This window comes from Gambusia affinis, linkage group LG03 (assembly GCF_019740435.1).
Source record: "Gambusia affinis linkage group LG03, SWU_Gaff_1.0, whole genome shotgun sequence".
Taxonomy (NCBI): Eukaryota; Metazoa; Chordata; class Actinopteri; order Cyprinodontiformes; family Poeciliidae; genus Gambusia; species Gambusia affinis.
The window spans coordinates 11,206,195-11,226,273 of record NC_057870.1 but is presented as its reverse complement, the minus strand read 5'-3'; the positions used below and the strand labels follow the sequence as shown (position 1 = coordinate 11,226,273).

General features: G+C 39.4%; 1 long non-coding RNA gene across 2 annotated transcripts in view; it reads right to left on the bottom strand.

Annotated features, from left to right (window-relative positions):
• The window catches only part of LOC122828159, a 41,211-nt gene extending 35,536 nt beyond the window's left edge, over nt 1–5,675 (bottom strand). For both annotated transcript variants that reach the window (XR_006370171.1, XR_006370172.1), the window contains exons 1-2: nt 5,428–5,675; nt 4,622–4,712 (exon numbers count right to left, since the gene is read on the bottom strand). This is a non-coding gene — a long non-coding RNA (uncharacterized LOC122828159). The remainder of the gene's footprint in view (nt 1–4,621; nt 4,713–5,427) is intronic.
• Nucleotides 5,676–20,079: the final 14,404 nt, after the last annotated feature.

Genomic DNA, 20,079 nt, shown 5'->3' with positions numbered 1-20,079 from the left:
CTGAAAAAAGACATACAAGGTGTAAATGAATTGTAACCCTTTTCACTCTGTGTGCATTGCATGTAGTAGTCTGCTGTGCTGTTTTTATTTAAAAAAAAAAAAAAAACAACAACAAAAAAAACCCTCAAACATTGCCAGATGACATATTTAACACTAGCATACAAGTACAGCTAAAAGAGTTTGAATATCAAGAATATTTTTTGCCATATTTCTCATCTTCTGGACAACAGCCCGCAGATTCTCAGCGGGGTTCAGGTCGGGCAACTTTTTCTGACCAATCAAGAACCTGAACGTCGTGGTCCTTGAAATCAGCTTTTAGTAACTTTGGCAGGGTGGTCAGAGGCCTAGTCCTGCTGGAAAAGGAAATTTTCATTGAGCAAAAGGATGGATGTAGTGTTCTAATATTTTCTGGCAGATGACTGCTTTTACTCTGGATTTCAGAAAATCAGTGGATAACATAGCACCCAAATCATCTGTGGCTGTGGACAAATCACACTGGACTTCAAACATAAATGCTGTGCCTCTACACTCTTCCTCTAGGTTTTGAAACTTGATGAAAAGCAAACTTTATTTTAATTTGAAAAGAAGACTTTGGACTTTTGAGCAACAGTCCATCTCTTTTTCTTTTTAGCCCAAGTGACACTTCTGATGTGTTCTCTGGTTCAGGGGTGCCTTAACATGAAGAATAAATGTGTAGACTCTTGATGCACGGACTACAGCCGCAGACCACTCTTTGTAACGTGCTCCTAAATTTAAGAATGGATTTAGCTTGGCAATCTTCCACGCAACCTTTTAAGATTAGGCTTGAAAAAGACAACAATTAAAGAACTTACAGTTTATACGTATAATGAGCTATCTTACACAAATTACAATTTTTTAAAAAAAATTGTTTTTAACCAGTAACACTTGTTCTCCAATGAGAGAAAAAACACACTGGGTTCCTCATTTTCCTAAAAAATATAATGTGAAAATCTTTTTGAGCTGAGTGTATTGTCACACCTCTAACAGACACACAGATAGACACACACAATTGTTACCATCCTCCCATATTCACAAAAAAAGGATGAACACAGAAAGCCCTCTCCTCCACTCCTGTATTATGCTGTTACAACTGAAAGCTGGTTGAAAAGTCAGTGGCATATCTTGGCGGCAATTTTTGGAGCCGAGCACTCCAATCCTCCCTCCCAGGCTCCCAATTTGCTGGAGCAGAAATAAGCACTTTGGTGCTCTTTCTGCAATGCTCGAAATGCGGCATCGGTGTGGAGTGAGAGGTCCACATTCTGTAATGCTCCATTTTGAAGTTTGCCTTCAAGTAGCGGCCAAGTGGTTAAGACAGTGGGAAAGACGACAATCCAACCAGGCAACACAATGCACTTCCCTTTTATTTCAAACCATCTACCAAGCACACAAATTTTATTTTATTTTATTTTTTTTACTCCAGGATTTGTTTGGTTGATGACGTGCATTTTGCAGATCTGAAGATTTTCTTAATCAGTTGTGGTCAAATTTATAATGGTCAGAAAACAAAGATCTTTAACAAAACATTACTGATTTTACCATATTTACACAGAAGGTGGAAAATTTACTTGGCAACATGTTTATGTAAAAGAACCACCAAAAATAAATGATCAGTGCCATGACTTGTGGTGGTGTTAGTTTGTCTTTTCAATTACAGTGTTTCGTTTCATGTTTTTATGGAAAGCTGAAAAGTCAATTTTCTCTTTGTTTAGACAAAGGTTACCGTTGCATTTTGAAATGTGAATCATTACTATCAGGTTAGTATTTATATTCTTACTGTTGTCAGAAAACAAAGGCCTCAGAAATTAGCATATTGAAAATGAGATGTCTGAAACTCAAATGCGAATACATTCATTAACCGTTTAAAGCACAATAGAAGAAAAAGTCACAAAATGATGCTCTTTAAAGACTGAACTCTAAAAATTGACCTAAAACTCCTCTGCCAGGGGACAGATTTAGAGCTTGACATGGTTGTTCTTTGGAGACAATGCCTACTTTGCTAACTGTATAGGGTTCAAAAACATTTGACATCGAGTTAATTGTAGCGGCCGCAGTACTTTTTTAAATAACCAAAATGCAGATCTCTAAACATTTGTTTCTTGAGGAAACATTCACTAGCAGAGAGCGACAAAAAGTTTTTGAAAATACTTACTGTTTTAAGAGCCACATTTTTTTACTGCCTCAGAAGTCAAGTCAAACTATCGTATGGCGCAAAAATTCATTTACTGTAGAGCTCCTAATAGGCTTACCATGGAACGTTGAGAAGATACCATATTTATACTTTTTAGACTTAATCAAATTACATTGGGAACTTTACATGTTTATCACATCGTTCCCAACACCCTAGAGTGTCATCAGTAATTTGGCTCACATGCATCCCACCTACTCAAAGAGGAGAGTGAGGACTAATGTCATTTCGAGGGGATTACTGTGATCTTTCAACACATCTTTGGGGAGTTAAGCATGTTGTTAAAGAGAGGAATGGGAAGAGCAAGAAAAAGTGATAAAACCCCACCACAGAGCTTCTGTTTTAACTTTTACATTTCTTCATTCTCACGCTTGCTCTCTCTTCCTATCTCTCTCCCTCTCTATCTGCCTCTGTCGCTCTCTCTCCCTCTCCAATCCGATCGCTTCCATTTTCTCCCTCAGATCACCAAAAGCCATATTATGTGCTTGTCAAGATGGATAAACCCCTCAGCCAAATGTTCAAATGAAAACAAATAAGTAGGAGACGTTCATGTAATCGCTTCTGCCAGAGAAAGGCTTTAAGAAGAACATAAACACTTTCTGGAAATGTGCCTCGCAATTTCTAATTCCCTCACGCTTTTGTTTGAGTCTCATTCAACTTCAGGAGCATTTCATACTGCACCGTGATGAGGTGTCACCACTGGAGACACGATTAAAACTACTTTGCAACACCGTTAGCAGCACTAAATAAAAATATGAGATCATATTACCTTTGCTGCTTGTAAAACTGCCATGATTCTATTCTGGGGAATTAAGAGAGGAATTCTTTAATTAACCTGGCAACAATTATAAATATGACAGAAGGAGTGAAGTAGCGAAGGTTGTGACACTTGAAAAAAAAAAAAAAGAGTTACAATTCAAGATTATCTTATCATCAGGTCATGGCTGGTCTTTGTTTGTAGTGGTGTGTGTTTCTCTAGAATGGTTGGGCTTTTTCACATGAGAAAAGTCCCCCAACTGTCACTAGCCTCCCACAATCTTTCCAGCCAACCCCTCTAGTAAAGTTCCCATGGTGGTCCTTGGACAGCACACAGGCTTCTTGTGCCAAATGCCTCGGGTAGATAAGCAGTTTTCTTAGGTTGCAACACCACAGCAGAATGCTGATTTTTAGAAGAGCGTCTTGGAGTGTAGAAGTTTGTACACACATGAGAGAGAAAATCAAAGCATTAAGTCTGAGGCATGACATGTAATAATGTCATTCTTAACTATATGCAGTTTGGATTTGATTTTACATGTCGTTTGTTTTGAAGATTCAAACAGAAACAAAGTCACAAGTTTGCTTTTTTTTTTTTACCCAGCATTTGAGACATCATACAAAAATAGCAGAGTGAAGAGAGGTTGGTGAGATGACAAACACAGGAGAGTAGCTGAAAAGTTACAGAGAAAAAGCTCTCCTCTTGTTAAATATTAAAGTAAGAGGACATGCAATATTTCTAACAACTTTTTTGAGCTTTTCATATTCCCTGAGTGTATGTGCAGAACATAGAACCCATTTCTCCTCTCAATTCTCTGAAACTAAAAGCTTTGTATGTCTAGCTCAGTCCATTGCTCTCAATCAAAGCAAAAAAAACAAACGTTCACTGTCACTAGTTAAATGTCTATATCTGAACAATTCTGACACCTTACACACTATTTTAAATGCATGCAATGTTCATGCAAATGTATTCATACCCCTTGACCTTTTTCATATTTTGCTTTTCAAAAGGTCCTGGTAAATACAAATCTGAAATGTCAATATCTTTTGAAGTGATTAAAGTAATAAGACCTTTGGAACATTTTCTCTACTAGCTATGCATGCTGAAAAACTGAAATGTTTAGTAATTTGTCCTTAAAAACAGCTTAGTATCAAGACTCTGACTAGATCACGCAAACACGCGAATGTTCTTTGATAAAAACCATTAAATTCCTTCCAGCCATGCATGTAGTTGGTGGATTGTGAAGTCTCAAGTCACATGTTTTTCTTCTAAGATTGATTGTATTTCTGCTTCATTCATTATTCCATTAACTTTGACCAGTTTTCCCACTGGACTCCTCCTCCCCAGAAAAAATGCCACAGCCTGATGCTGCCAAAGTTTCACCGTGGGTATGATCTGGTTAGGTTGATATGATAGTGTACTGTTAATTTTCCACCACACAGCATTTTGTGACTAAAGATTTCAGCTCCGGACTCATCTAATCTTGGCACCTTTTTCCACATGCTTTTTTATGTCTCCAACATTGGTTGTGGCAACTGCAAGTAGGATTTGATGGTTTTCCTTAAACACATTCTTCCTGGCCTCTACTAAATAATTTTCAGCAGACCATTTCACCTAAGCTATGGATGTGTCCAGTTCCCTTAGTATTAAGTTTGTCTCACCTCTGATTTATCAGTCTTTTTATGAGAGTTATGGCGCCGGCTCCGCCCCCATGATGACGTAGAGCAATCCTCCTCCAATCATTCCAGGGCACTTGTTAGCAAATGACAAATCAGCGTTCCAAGTTCAGTTCTCCGAGAAAATTGACAGTATCTATCATAGAAAACACGCTACAAGTCAGAGAGATTTTGAGAAAAATAATAGATAACCACAATCCAAGTTGTCAGCGGGTAATATGCAATCCCGACAGCCCTTACCCAGAACATACAGAGGGCGGAATACAATTTATTACATTTCCAAAATCAAAAAGGAGTCTGGAATAACGCAAGAAATGGATCATGAACTCACGTCCAGTCCAACTCACGTCCAGTTGAATGAAACTGATGGACGGGAACTACCACGTTAGTCATTCCCTCGAAGGTAACTGGTAGTAAACATTCCAATTTTTGTCATAACAATACTTACTGATAGCTCCGTGCTGACGGCTCAGGCTCCGTGTTAACGACTCAGACTCGTGCTAAGGACTCTGGGCTCGGTGCTAACGGCTCAGGCTCGTGGTAACGACTCATAACTCAGTTAAATTAAAGTAACAATGCTAAACATCAAATCATTTCCAGATCAATAAGTGAAGGTAGTTATGCTGGATTTTATGCGTGTAGATTCCAACAGTATCTCTATGGCAACATGAAAACAGACTGCGCTAACTGCTATGTTGGCATTTAAACACCGTTTCATACTACTGTTTATTTCTAAGCATTTTTCTGAAGGCAGATTTTCACAAGCCAATATTATTTAAGTAACTACTCACCCATTTTGTCCCGCAGCGTTCACACTTAAATCCAAACAGACTTTTTTTGTCCCTCATTTGTTCTCTTGGGCTTTCTCATTGATTTCTCCGTTATTTCCCGCTAATAACCTTACAGACCTGACGTAGGACTAGTTACAGAATTTTCTTCCCCGTCGTCTTTGCCTCAGTGTTGGTTTATAAGGCAAAAATGACTCAAAAAATGTCTAGGGTAACGTATTGAGGTCCGTTAGTCTGCCTTAATAACAGTGTGGTTGCTCTACTTCCGCATGGGGGCGGAACCAACGTCATGTCAATTGTACCTTACTGCTTAATTTTTTTTATGATTGATTGATTAAACAGAGCTTCAAAGCTTTGGTTATTATTTATAAATTAAATATAATTTAAACTTCTCCATGAATTTATCTGTGATCTGTCTAGTATGTTCCACAGTCTTTAGGATGCTGCTTCCTCACTTGTTCTCACAATTATAACCCACTTTTTCTTGGTTTATAATTTTCTAGTTGTGAATTGATAATAATATGAAAAAGTTCAAGTCTTATATATTGAAACTGAGCATTTCAATGGCTAAATGTCTTAAAATGTACTCCAATGTTTGAGAATTTTTTGTAACACTGTAACTGCTAATAATGTCAGAACATCATGCAGTTGAAATGACCCATTGAGATTTCTGCCTTTTTTCACAGGCTTGATTTTAACATATGTAATATAGAGAACACGACAACTTGGTGTAGACTTTAAGTTGTGAACTATGTGTCTAGGGAGCTTATTTACATATTAACTAAACACTAATAAAATGTTTTCTATAGTATGAGCAATATCAGAGCACCAGACATTCAATAAAATTAAGAAGGTGTGTACTGTACATGACATATATTTATTTTATGTGAAAGGAATTTCTCTGACATGAATCAATAGCCTCTTTAATGTTCTTTGTATACCATTTCATATGTCACCAGTAAATATATTTTGGGTGTTCTATGAGCAACGGGTATGAAATATAGAGCATTTGATACAGTGGCTCATTGTGAGTTCTATGAAGATTCAGTTAAAGTTGTTAATTTATGCCACTTATCTTTGGGTATTAAATTGGAAATACGGCAGACTAAATATTACAAAACTGCATTTTAAAATGTTTTTGTCCAATAAATTGAATACTTATAACATGAATGCATGTTACAATTCAAGCACTTATATTGGGACGCATGGAAGCACTCTGCTTTGGATGGCCATGTAAACCTTGTTTTAGGCATGCAGTGTGTTAACAGATAAGCAAGCGAAGCATGTCAGGTCTGTTGGCCAGCTGGCAAGATTCGAGTGTTTGTGTTGGTCTAGTTGAGATGTCAGGGCTATGGTGAGATGAAGAGGGCTGAAGGGGGTACATTAGCACTAGACCTCCTCCAGACTTGGCTGCTCTAACTAAATGGACCAGATCAATCACATTGGACGGCACTGTGACAGTGAGTTAAGGTTCTGCAGCACGGCACAGTGTTTTTGGACACAACGGCCCTCGGCAAGGCTAGCTGGTTGGCTGGCAGTCACTTGCAAAGCATTCCTCTCACATACCACGGGCCCACTAAACAGATGGCAGTGGCAAGGACAGAGGCGACTGTCCTGCCGTCAATCCCAAACTTGCATCCATCAGGAGACAAGTGATGAGATTAGAGCGTGGGAGATGTGGAAAAGGATGAAGTGCCTGGTGTGGAAAGAAGATGGATCTGTGACAGGTCAGGTCTGGGTTGGTTCACACACAAAAACGCAGGTCAGGCCTGACCTGAGCCTGGATCTGTGAAAGATGCAGCTGGATAGTGCTTTGGGAATCCAATAGCTGTGGAACCCCCAAACAGTGGTGCAGTATGGTGACATGTCTCAGGCCAGGCTGGCAGGGCATGTGTCAGAATGAGCTTGCATGTGTAGGGGTGTCTGCGTGTGTGTGTATGTGTTTGTGGCCCATAAAGCTCTACGTATGATGGTATCCAGAGACATGCGAGTGATGGTCTCAAGCTGAAACTCTCAAGAGTTGGTGCAAAGTATGCCCTACATTGCTTCTATCAAAAATATGACTTTATTAACTATGTTAATAAAGTCATATTTTTGACTGAGAAGGAAAAATATCTTCTCAGCTTTAGGGTTAACACACTTCTGAGGGCAAATAGCATCATTACAATTGTTCCGCTTCAATTGTGTTCGGGTGTGTAAGTCGAGTTATTTTTATGTCATAAATTAATAGATATTTAAAGGATAAACAGTTACCTAATGTTGTACAACAGTACTTGTCAACATTATCACACAAACAACATTCATGGTTACCGCAAATATCTGTTGTTACTATTGGATGGACTGTGTTGGATTCATTTTCCTTAGTCCTGGGTTGTTTTTTTAACCACTGAAACTATGGTTCAGATTGTTAAATACCTTTATATCTCTATGACAAAAGAATTTCAAATGATTTTTGTGGATGACAAGAAATCTGTTGTCTTCACCTACTGTGTTTAATGTTCACAAACTCACCGACATTTACTGCAAAGAAGATCTTTGAGGAAAGTAATTGTTCCCTCCATCGTTTTCATGTGTTGGTCATTAGCTGCCACACATCTATTGTCTCTCTGTTTACAGCAATAGGAAATCATTCTCTACAGTTCCAGACAATTTGTCATTATCTATTCATAGTAGCCCTCCTTCTTGTAGGTATGGCTCAACAGGTTTATTCATATAAAAATGTCTTAAAAGTATGCTCATATGCTCTCAAAAACAGCAAAAGGTTTTTTTTTCTTTAATCATTTCTATATCTTAAGATTTCTAACTCCAAAATCTGATGTTTTCTTTTTAAATATATTGATTTGATAAGGAACAGTAATTCAATTTGATGTCCTCTGGCAAGCATTGTGGAAAACCTTGTAGTCAGTTTAAGATGTATGCAGTGCTGTGGTGAGAGTATTTAACTAGACTTAACTCGATTCTGTATTGTGTTGTGGGGAGGAAATCTTATCCTGTCATATGGCTTTGTTTGCTTCTCAACAAAGAATCGTCCCACTTTCATTTACATATTTTCCTCTAAGAAACCAAACTTCAAAGCTTAAACATTGAAAACGGCTCCACGAGTCCCTGCCAATATATTAGATTATTCATCATAAATCCGGTAGAGGTGATTCATACCTCTACCGGAGGTACACACTCAATCAATACATTTAGCAATAAACATCTTAAGTTCATTTCACCGCGTATTTAATGGAGGCAATGAAACAAATTAAATGATTGCTCATCTTTTGGTGTTTGAAAAGTAAACAAGATGACATTAAAGTGCCCCTTTTTGTGTCTGTTTATGTGAGGAGGAAATGTGTGCTTGTGGGAGGGGGGGGATCACGAGTGGCCACTCTGGCACTCACACAGCATACATTGTAAATAAGTAATGGTATTAGACGTGTAGTGGTTAGTCATAGAGGAGGAAGGTCTGCGCATCAACCCCACCTCTGTTTGGCTTGTACATATTTCATAGGATGCTGGGCAGGAGAGAAGCTGGAGGTTGTGGGTTATATGGGAGGGTGGTTGAAATAAAAGGCAGCACACACAAAATCCTTTCTGTTCACTGTCATGGGTCTGTTACTATTAATATTGCCAAGTGTCCTGTCTTTTTTTCTCTCTGCTGATATAGGTTTATGGTGTTTTTTCTCATCTCTACCTTCCTGTATTTGACAACAAAATAGAGCTGGCTGCTGCTGCAAGGACTTAAATGCAGGAAGAACATAGTACAGGTGACACAGTGTTAGTTTTAACAATTAAGACAAAGTTTCCTTTACATAGTCCAGATGTCCATTTTCTTTGGGGTTCGCATCAGTGCCAGAGTGGAAAGAAAAATTAAAATACACAGAAGCTTTCATACCTCTGAGAAAGTCCCCAAGCTGTTCTTTACTGTTGGTAAAGTGTCATTTTGTTTATTGAGCAGTTTTAGTTTTTTCATTTGTGAAAGATTATCAAATTTAGTGAGTAAGCTTTGGTTAAAGTGATAAGATTTTGATCAAAAACACTAAGGAAGTAGTTGATATTTTCCTCTAACTAGATCTTAGCCACAGAAATGGTTTAGATAGAGACCAGCTATTTATTCTAAGCAGATCAAACGTAAATTTCTGTCTCATGATAATGTAATTGGACTGCATTATATTATTTCTATCAATCAGAATGATCGATGGGATCATTCTGAATGATAGAAACAAAAACCATAAAAAAGACTGATATACCGAAACATGTTAGATTGTTCTAATAAGTCTAGATTGAAAGGAATGCATACAAAAGCCAACTTTCACTTTAAACAATAGAAATGTCACAGATTAAGTTACTCAATAATAATGTAACACTTACCTTCACATAAACACCGTTGTTGGACAAATTACAAAACAACCATAAACATAGCAAAAGACGAAGAGCTTCACAACATAAGACAGTGTGAAAGTGAAAAACAATAATAATTATAACTCAAACTTTGACTGCCTAACTTTGACACTGAATGGTAAAGCCATTTGGTCATTCTATTGATCAAGACCACTTTGAAAGTCTGGCACCTCCAAAGCAGAGTAGAAAGAAGTTACGAGTGGTTAGAAATGCTTGTTCTGTACTGTACATATCTATAAAAGCCCACAAAAATAAGACGTATCTGTTGCCAGGTAACTGGTAGCCTGCAAGCACTACATCTCAAAGAAGAACAAAGACAGATGAGCAGAGAATCAGGAGCATGCCTCTAAATATAAAGTCTTGAGGTTTTATATGTTTGCAGTTTTATTCCAGCTCTATGGAAAAGGTTAATGGGAAGTGATGGTCGTGCAGCTTGATGCCACAAGCTAGTCGTCTCTGGGCATCACAAAGCGTACAACCCTATATGTGTCATTGGTGATGGCTAATTGACCAGCGTCTGAATTAGATCTATTTTAAATTTGAAAAGAGAACAAAGGAAAAGACTGACACATTACATGTTTGTAACTAAATGGGAAATTAGCCTTGAAGTTGTACAAACAAATGGACAGTTGAAGCTTCTTCATGTTCTCTAAGGCTAATGATTAATGCATGATTCATTCTGTTTGTATCGTAGGCAAGATTATTAAAGCTTGTACACGAAGGCATAATGTCACCAGAAGTGTAAACTCAACTAGAAGTAAAGTTCTGGGAAACTTAATTTATGCTGTTACTCCACAGTACCTGGGTATATGGGTCAGACACTGTGCTCCTGGGGGCCAATTGCAGCCTGCAGCTGAGGGGTTTGGCTGAGTCAGCACATCCACAGCACTCTCTGGGACCAGGATGCAGCGCAGTGTTCCGCTGTGACTAGACAACCTGCCTCAGTGTTATGTGCACACATCCCACTCTTGCGCCTCTCTTTAATTTGAGTCTTGCTCTGCCCCATTTTTGCCTCACAGAGTCTATGCAACACATCTACTGAAAAAATTCATTCATTGGTATAAAGTGTGCTATTTCGGAAAAAACAATGTCTGGCTTCATTCCACCTGCTTGGGTAAATATCCTCGCCTTTCCTCTATTACATTCAGAAAACATGCTGAACTGTTTCTTCAACTAGGTTTCTGCTGTTTGAACAGACATTGGGTAGTTTTAACGAAACATTCAGTCAAAACTTGTGACCTACTTTGTTGGTGTACAGAAGAGTCTATATGGACCCCATAACTCTTCACAGACCACCATCTTGAATTACACAAGCTAACCAGACTTTACTGAACCCAGAGGATCAAATAAAAAATGGTTGCATAGTAAAATCATGAGACATAGAAATAATAGTTAGTAGGTCATGTAATGACTTTTAAATGAGTTTGTTAACTTAAAACATTAACCTTTCACCGGCTAAATAGTGGAAGCTTGTAGTAGCTATGTTTACACTTTACACCTTGACAAAATAATTTATCACAATAATAAAGACACAATATTGTATAACTTTCTATAAGTGTAAATTATCTTATCTAAATTAAACAGTTTTAAATTGGTCTTACTAAATATTAGCTGCTTGGACCTTTGTCATCAGCATGTGCTCTGTTTGTTCTTTTTGTGCTACTGAATGATGCATTTCACTCAGAGATATACAGTTTTCCCGACAACCTAGTAAAGGACAGTGTACACACTATCTACTGAAAAGGAGAATAAGAAAACAAGATTAAAGCTGCAAGCAGCCTCGTGCGGCCCTCGCAGCAAGCGCTGCTCCGGCTCACCGGCCACCGCGGAGTTCCAGCCGCCGCGGAAGCTCTCGACTGCTTCCAGAGAGCCGGGCGCCTGCCACAGGGAGCCGTCATGAACCTTCCCGCCTGATCGCTCAGCCAAAGACACACGTGAATGCGTCGGCAGCTCCCGACGACTCACAAAAATCTGGTGCAGATCAGTCCATTTACGGCGGAGATATAGCTGATGGATTCACTTAGGGGGCGCAGTGGAGTCAAATTACATTTTAAAACATTTGAGCTCTTTAAAGATTACCACATTCATGTGTGGAGTAACAGTGACACCAAGAGGCCTTAAAGGGAATTACACATATTTTTTTCTAAACAGTGAACTTAAATCAAAATTAACAGAAAACCTGTTGAATTTAGAACATGGACCCAAGAGACTTTTTTGTTCGTCCTGAAAGAATACACATATGTACCAAGTTTCGTAATTCTAGGTTAAAGCATGGCTTGGGGCTGATCATTTAAAATTTTCTAGGGGGCGCCATAAATACATTAGGCCACGCCCACCAAATTTTTTTATGGATTTCTTTCAGGGGGTGGATAAGGATCCATCCTAGTGAGTTTGGAGAAGTTTGGCCCAAAACTGTGGAATTCAGAGCCAAAATTATGACAGCGGCGTTAGAGGTCACTTCGCCACACCGCCACGCCCACCTGCTCCATCAAAGCCTGTCGGGGCTGGAATCCCTTATAGAGCCACATGTTTCCTGTCTGTTAACATAGTTTCATGTTGATTAGTTCAAAGGTGTAATATAGGGACCGTTCCCAGTAAAACATGACACTTCCTGTTCTCAGGGGGCGTGGCCTTAGTAATGTCATCATTTGACCACAGGGTATTTTAGGTGAACCCATGATGCTCAATCACTGAAAGTTTGGTTCCTCTGAGAGTTTTAGTGTAGGAGTTATAACTGTTTAGAGTTTCGTGGCGAGTCGGTGAACTTTGACCCCTGCTATCCCCCCTTTAACATGCTCAAAAACTCACCATTTTGATAAGTTTGAATCGCCCATGCCTTCTGATCAGACTCACCAAGTTTGAAGCCAATCAATCAAAATCTCTAGGAGGAGTTCGATCAAATACCAATGCTATAAATGGCCAAAATGGGGTCAAAATGTGACCTTCAATATAAAATGGCCGACTTCCTGTGATAGTTGGACTATAACAATAATTGTAAATTCTGAGCATCTTGGGGAGCTCTACAACTGTACCAAATTTCAAGTCTCTACGACGAAGTAAGTGAATAGCAAAGGGTCCTTTGAAAATTGCTAGTTGGCGCTGTTGAGCCATTTTTTTTTAGATTTTTGCGTCGACCTTAAAATTCGTAAATTTTAAACAGTCTCTATGCGTCCGCCAAATTTGGTGAGTTTTTGTATATGATAAAGCCTCCAAAAAGGCAATTCATTTGGGTGGAAGAAAAATATAAATAATAATAATAATTAAAGCTGCAAGCAGCCTGCGGCGTCCTCGCAGCAAGCGCTGTTCGCTCACGCCACCGCTGAGTTACAGCAGCCGCGAAGCTCTCGCACCGCTTCCAGAGCCGGCGCGCCGCGCAGAAAGGGAGCCGTCATGAACCTTTCCGCCCGATCGCCCGCCACACGACACACGCGAATGCGTTCGGCAGCGCTTCCCGACGACTCACAAAAAATCTGGCGCAGATCGGTCCATTTACGGCGGAGATATAGCGGATGGATTGACCTAGGGGGCGCAGTGGAGTCAAATTACATTTCAAAACATTTGAGCTCTTTAAAGGTTACCACAGGTCTTACATTTCAAGTTTGGTTCCAATCGGATCATCCATGTGTGATTTAAAGACAATCGTATGAATATGGCGAGGGTCTGACATTCGCCATCTGGCCACGCCCACACTGTTCAGCCAGCATTGACAGATGTCATCACCTTATCATTTTAAGTGGGTTTGCACTGGATTAAATCCATATAAAAAACAGAGAAAAGTTAGACATACTGCAGGAAAAATGGTGACTTTCTGTGGGTAGTGGTGGGGCTAATGAACTAATCATTCTATCCAGGTGCAGCAGCAGCGCACATCTAAAGTCACCAGGTTACTCAGAACCCATCCAAACACAGAACAGATGCTTAGAACAGATAATGTGCCAAACTTTCTCCAGCTGAACAGAAACAAAACTGAAGTTATTATCTTTGGACCTAAAGAGGAACAATCTAGAGTCAGTGCAAAGCTTCAGTTATTACAACTAAAAATCAGCAATCAGGCCTGAATCCTGGGAGTAGTGATGGACACTGACCTGAACATTCATAGCCACATAAAGACAGTCACAAAGATGGCCTACTATAACCTGAAAAACATTTCCAGGATTAAAGGACTAATGTCTCAGCCAGATCTAGAGAAACTCATCCATGTGTTTATCTTCAGCCACATTGATTATTACAACTGCGTCTTCACAGGTCTGTCCAACTAATCAAACAGCTGCAGCTGATCCATAATGCTGCTGCTCGTGTTCTCACTAAAACCAGGAAGATAGAGCATTATAACACCAGTTTTAAAGTCCCTCCACTGGCTCCTGTAGCTCAAACAATAGACTTTAAAATACTGTTGTTAGTTTATAAATCACTGAATGGTTTAGCACCACAATACATTAAAGATTTGCTGCTGTTGTATCAACCTTCCAGACCTCTCAGGTCTTCTGGTTCAGGTCTGCTCTGCATCCCCAGAACCAAATGAGGAGACGCAGCATTTAGCATCTATGCACCACAAATCTGGAACAAACTTCCAGAAAATTGTAAAAGAGCTGAAACACTGACTTCCTTTAAATCTAAATTAAAAACCCACTTGTTTAGAGTTGTATTTGAAATGTAATAAATTGCAAATGTATTGACAAAACCTGACTTGATGTTTTGTTTTGATTGTTGATTCTATGTTGCATTGTGTTTTTGTCTTTGATTTGGTGTAAAGCACTTTTAAATGCCTTGCTGCTGAAATGTGCTTTCTTTAACTAGGAAGAAAGTAAACAGATCTCAAAGCAAAAATTAATCCCTTAAAGCTCACATAAATGCTGAAGAGCCATGGCATTAAAATTAAAATTAATTTAAACTCTAATTTAAACTCTAAGAATGAGTTTAAAGTTCATTCAAATCATTGATTTTTATTTGATTTGATCAAAATCAAAACAAATTTTGTTTTGATTTCAAACAAAATCCGATTTGAAAAATAAAATAAAAATTCACTGTGAAAATGTCAAATATTTACAAAAATATTTTTTATAATTTAGAATTACAATATATACTGTAAATTTCTTAAACTGATGTAAAAATATTGCAAACAACAGTTTTACAACATTATTAGCATGAAAATTAAGGCAATTCTTCATTCGCTTCTATGCAATTTTGAAAAACATCATAAGTCAAAACAAGGAGCTGCGTTAGCTTGACTGTCAACGTCATATTCAACCCTTCGAGGGTGGGGATGGAGGCGCATGCAAGTGCGTGTGTGCTAAAGATCGAGCCAGAACCGCACACAGTAAAAATCTCTGCTGGGATCCAAACCGCTCTTAGAACTACCGGAGGTTCAAATTCTGCTTATTCATTTTTAGCTTACAGAAAAAGCACCAAATAAACAAAACCGAACTGAGAAATAAGATTTAAGCTTTGGCGCATGCGCTTACGTACAAGATGTTTTCGCTGGGATGCAAACCGCTCTTAGAAGTACCGGAGGTTCAAATAAAAAAAGCGAACTGAGAAATAAGATTTAAGCTTTGGCGTGCGCTACGTACAAGATGTTTTGACAGAGAATCTTTTTTTTTTCTCCACAATTTTGTTAATTATAAAGATGATTCAATAATAAAAATATCAGAAATTCTTCTTTTCTTACTTCAGGGAAAATTAATAAGCAGAGTGCAGCTGCAGTCGCTGCTCTCTCCGATAAAATCCTGCATGCTTCTGTGCACGTAGATAGCTTAGCTGCGTTAGCTTGACTGTGAACCGTCATATTCATATTCTGTTCTCTAGTGCTAATAAGTGATATAAACGCAAATATAGGAGATGGAAATGTATACTTACATAATAAAAACGCACATGCAGACGGGATTAAGGAAGGGTTGATCGTTAATGTTATCCGTGGAGGCTATTTTATCCCAACGAGCCAGCAGAAGTATCGAAAACAACGTAATTGTGGAACTACAAAATACACAGATGCATCTTTGGGAATTGCAGTGGTAAAAATGTACACATAGTCATGTATGGCGTGATAGTGACACCAAGTGGTTAATATCGCCATTACAGCACCTCTCTCATACTGTGTAATTCTCGCCTTATTCATGTGTGGAGTAACAGTGACACCAAGAGGACTTAATGGGAATAACATATGTTTTTTTCTAAAAAATCTAAAATTACAGAAAATCCGTTGAATTTAGAATATGGCTTCAAGAGACTTTTTTGTTCGTCCTGAAAAGATACACATATGTACCAAGTTTGGTAATTTTAGGTTAAAGCATGGCTTGGGGCTGATCATTTAAAATTTTCTAGCCAGCGCCATAAATACATTAGGCCACGCCCACCAAATTTTATTATGGATTTCTTTCAGGGGGTGGATAAGGATCCATCCTAGTGAGTTTGGAACAGCTATGCCCAAAACTGTGGGATTCAGAGCCAAACGAATGACAGCGGCGATAGAGGTCACTTCGGCACGCCGCCACGCCCACCTGCTCCATCAAAGCCGGTCGGGGCTGGAATCCGTTATACAGCCACATGTTTCCTGTCTGTTAACACAGTTTCATGTTGATTAGGTCAAAAGTGTAATATAGGGACCGTTCCCAGTAAAATATGACACTTCCTGTTCTCAGGGGGCGTGGCCTTAGTGATGTCATCATTTGACCACAGGGTATTTTAGGTCAACCCATGATGCTCAATCACTGAAAGTTTGGTTCCTCTGAGAGTTTTAGTGTAGGAGTTATAACTGTTTAGATTTTCGTGGCGAGTCGGTGAACTTTGACCCCTGCTAACCCCCCTTCAACATGCTCAAAAACTCACCATTTTGATAACTTTGAATCGCCCATGCCTTCTGATCAGACTCACCAAGTTTGAAGCCAATCAATCAAAATCCCTAGGAGGAGTTCGATCAAATACCAATGCTATAAATGGCCAAAATGGGGTCAAAATGTGACCTTCAATACAAAATGGCCGACTTCCTGTGATAGTTGGACTATAACAATAATTGTAAATTCTGAGCATCTTGGTGAGCTCTACAACTGTACCAAATTTCATGTCTCTACGATGAAGTTAGGTGAATGGTTTGGGTCCTTTGAAAATTGCTAGTTGGCGCTGTTGAGCCATTTTTTCTGCAATTTTTGCGTCAACCTTAAAATTCAAAATTTTTAAACAGGCTGGACGCCTCCGCCAAATTTGGTGAGTTTTTGAATATGATAAAGCCCCCAAAAAGGCACCCAAAAAGGGGGGCAGAATAATAATAATAATAAACAGTACAGATACAATAGGCCTTCGCAGCGCTTTGCTGCTCGGGCCTAATTAAAGCTGCGGAGCAGCGTCGTGCGGCCCTCGCAGCAAGCGCCTCGGCTCACTGGCCACCGCTGGAGTTCCAGCAGCCGCGAAGCTCTCGCCGGGCGCCGACAGCAGGAGCTGTCACGAACCTTCCCGCCTGACGCCGCCGACACACATGAAAGCGTTCGCAGCGCCTCCCCGACAACTCACAAAAAATCTGGCGAGATCGGTCCATTTACGGCGGAGATATAGCTGATGGATTAACCTAGGGGCGAGTGGAGTCAAATTACATTTCAAAACTTTTGAGCTCTTTAAAGGTTACCACAGGTCTTACATTTCAAGTTTGGTTCCAATCGGCTCATCCATGTGTGATTTAAAGACAATCGTATGAATATGGCGAGGGTCTGATATTCGCCATTTGGCCACGCCAACACTGTTCAACCAGCATTGACAGATGTCATCACCTTATCATTTTAAGTGAGTTTGCACTGGATTAAATCCATATGCTCGGGTCTGATATTGTATTTTATCAGACCCGAGCGGCGTTAGAGGTCACTTCGGCATGCCGCCACGCCCACCTGCTCCATCAAAGCCGGTCGGGCTGGAATCCAAAATACACCAGAAAGTCTTCTGTGTCTGGAAAAACTTTCAAGTTGATTAGGTCAAAGGTGTAAGATAGCGACCGTTCCCAGTAAAACATGACACTTCCTGTTCTCAGGGGGCGTGGCCTGAGTGATGTCATCATTTGACCACAGGGTCTTTTGGGTCAACCCATGATGATCAATCACTGAAAGTTTGGTTCCTCTGAGAGTTTTAGTGTAGGAGTTATAAGAGTTTTATGTTTCATGGCGAATAGTCAAAGTTTGACACATAGCCACGCCCACATACTTTGAAGTACGACAATTCCTTTGATAACTTTTCACCTTTCATGCCTCAAGTGTGTGCTGAGCGATTTTGAAGTCTGTATCTGAAAAACTGTAGGAGGAGTTCGATCAAATACGAAGGCTGTAAACATCAAAAATGGGGTCAATTTTGGAAATTCATTCCAAAATGGCCGACTTCCTGTTGGGTTGAGACCATGGCTCCAAGAGACTTTTTTGTACATCAGGACAATATACAGATGTGTAAGAAGTTTCGTAATTATAGGTTATAGCATGGCTTCGGGCTGATCATTTAAAATTTTCTAGGGGGCGCCATAGAGAAATTCGGCCACGCCCACCAAATTTTATCATGGATTCCTGTCTTGGGGTGGATAAAGATCCATCCTAGTGAGTTTGGAGAAGTTTGGCCCAAAATTGTGGAATTCAGAGCCAAACGTATGACAGCGGCGTTAGAGGTCACTTCGCCACGCCGCCACGCCCACCTGCTCCATCAAAGCCGGTCGGGGCTGGAATCTTCAATACAGCAACATGTTTCCTGTCTGTTAACACAGTTTCATGTTGATTAGGTCAAAGGTGTAATATAGGGACCGTTCCCAGTAAAATATGACACTTCCTGTTCTCAGGGGGCGTGGCCTTAGTGATGTCATCATTTGACCCCAGGGTATTTTAGGTCAACCCATGATGCTCAATCACTGAAAGTTTGGTTCCTCTGAGAGTTTTAGTGTAGGAGTTATAACTGTTTAGAGTTTCGTGGCGAGTTGGTGAACTTTGACCCCTGCTAGCCCCCCTTCAGCATACTCAAAAAGTCACCGTTTTGATAACTTTTAATCGGCCATGCCTTATGATCAGACTGACCGAGTTTGAAGCCGATCAATCGAAATCCCTAGGAGGAGTTCGATCAAATACGAAGGCTGTAAACGGCAAAAATCGGGTCAAAATGTGACCTTCGATCCAAAATGGCCGACTTCCTGTGATACTTGCACTATGACAATAATTGTAAATTCTGAGCGTCTTGGGGAGCTCTACAACTGTACCAAATTTCAAGTCTCTACGACAAAGTAAGTGAATAGAAAAGGGTCTTTTGAAAATTTCTAGGTGGCGCTGTTGAGCCATTTTTTTGGCGATTTTTGCAACGACCTTAAAATACGAAATTTTTAAATAGGCTTTACGCGTCCGCCAAGTTTGGTGAGTTTTTGAATATGATAAAGCCTCCAAAAAGGCCTCCAAAGAGGGTGGAAGAAAAAGAATAATAAACAATACAGATACAATAGGCCTTCGCAGCGCTTTGCTGCTCGGGCCTAATAATAAGAAACAGTACAGATACAATAGGCCTTCGCAGCGCTTTGCTGCTCGGGCCTAAAAATGGTGGATTTATGATCAGAATAGCATTGCAATTTTTAATCATTGTTTTCATTGAGCAATGACTCAATGAAAACAGTAATTGTTGTGTTTTTATTAGCTGGAAAACAGGTGCTCTCTCATCACTTTTTTCATCAAAATACACGTTGTTTTTCTTCCTCTGATCAAACTCTGATCTTGTTGTTTTCCTTATATCCTGACTGTATGGCGCCACCCTCTGTCTAGAACTAATATTGTTCCTGTTGCTACACATACTTCACACTGTCAAAAAAATCTGGAGTGAATGCAGATATTTTCATAGACCCTAGTGAGAGAGTACATATTACACATTTATTGTCACACAGGGTTTGGAAAAGGAGATATGTGTTAGGCCTAAGAGCAATAAGGTTCTGATGTCCTTTAGTATCAGACAAATACTATCTTGTAAATGAAAAAATGCAGTTTACAAATAATTATTTCATTTATTACAGGCTGTGCAGTTATCACTATAAGGCAAACCCAGTTATTAAGATGAGTGCAACAACTTTTTGACAAATAGTTTGGAGGGTATTTGTTTTTCCTTGAAGAATGAATCTAAAAACTGCATTTTGCTTTGACTAGGGTTACCTTTTTTATGAGGTGGACATTTGCTTGATGATCTGAAACATTTAGTAGTGACAAAACCATAAAGGAGAAATCTGTAAGAAGGTAGAAACCTTTTCACAGAACTGTACAATGTAATTTAATAATTGTTGAT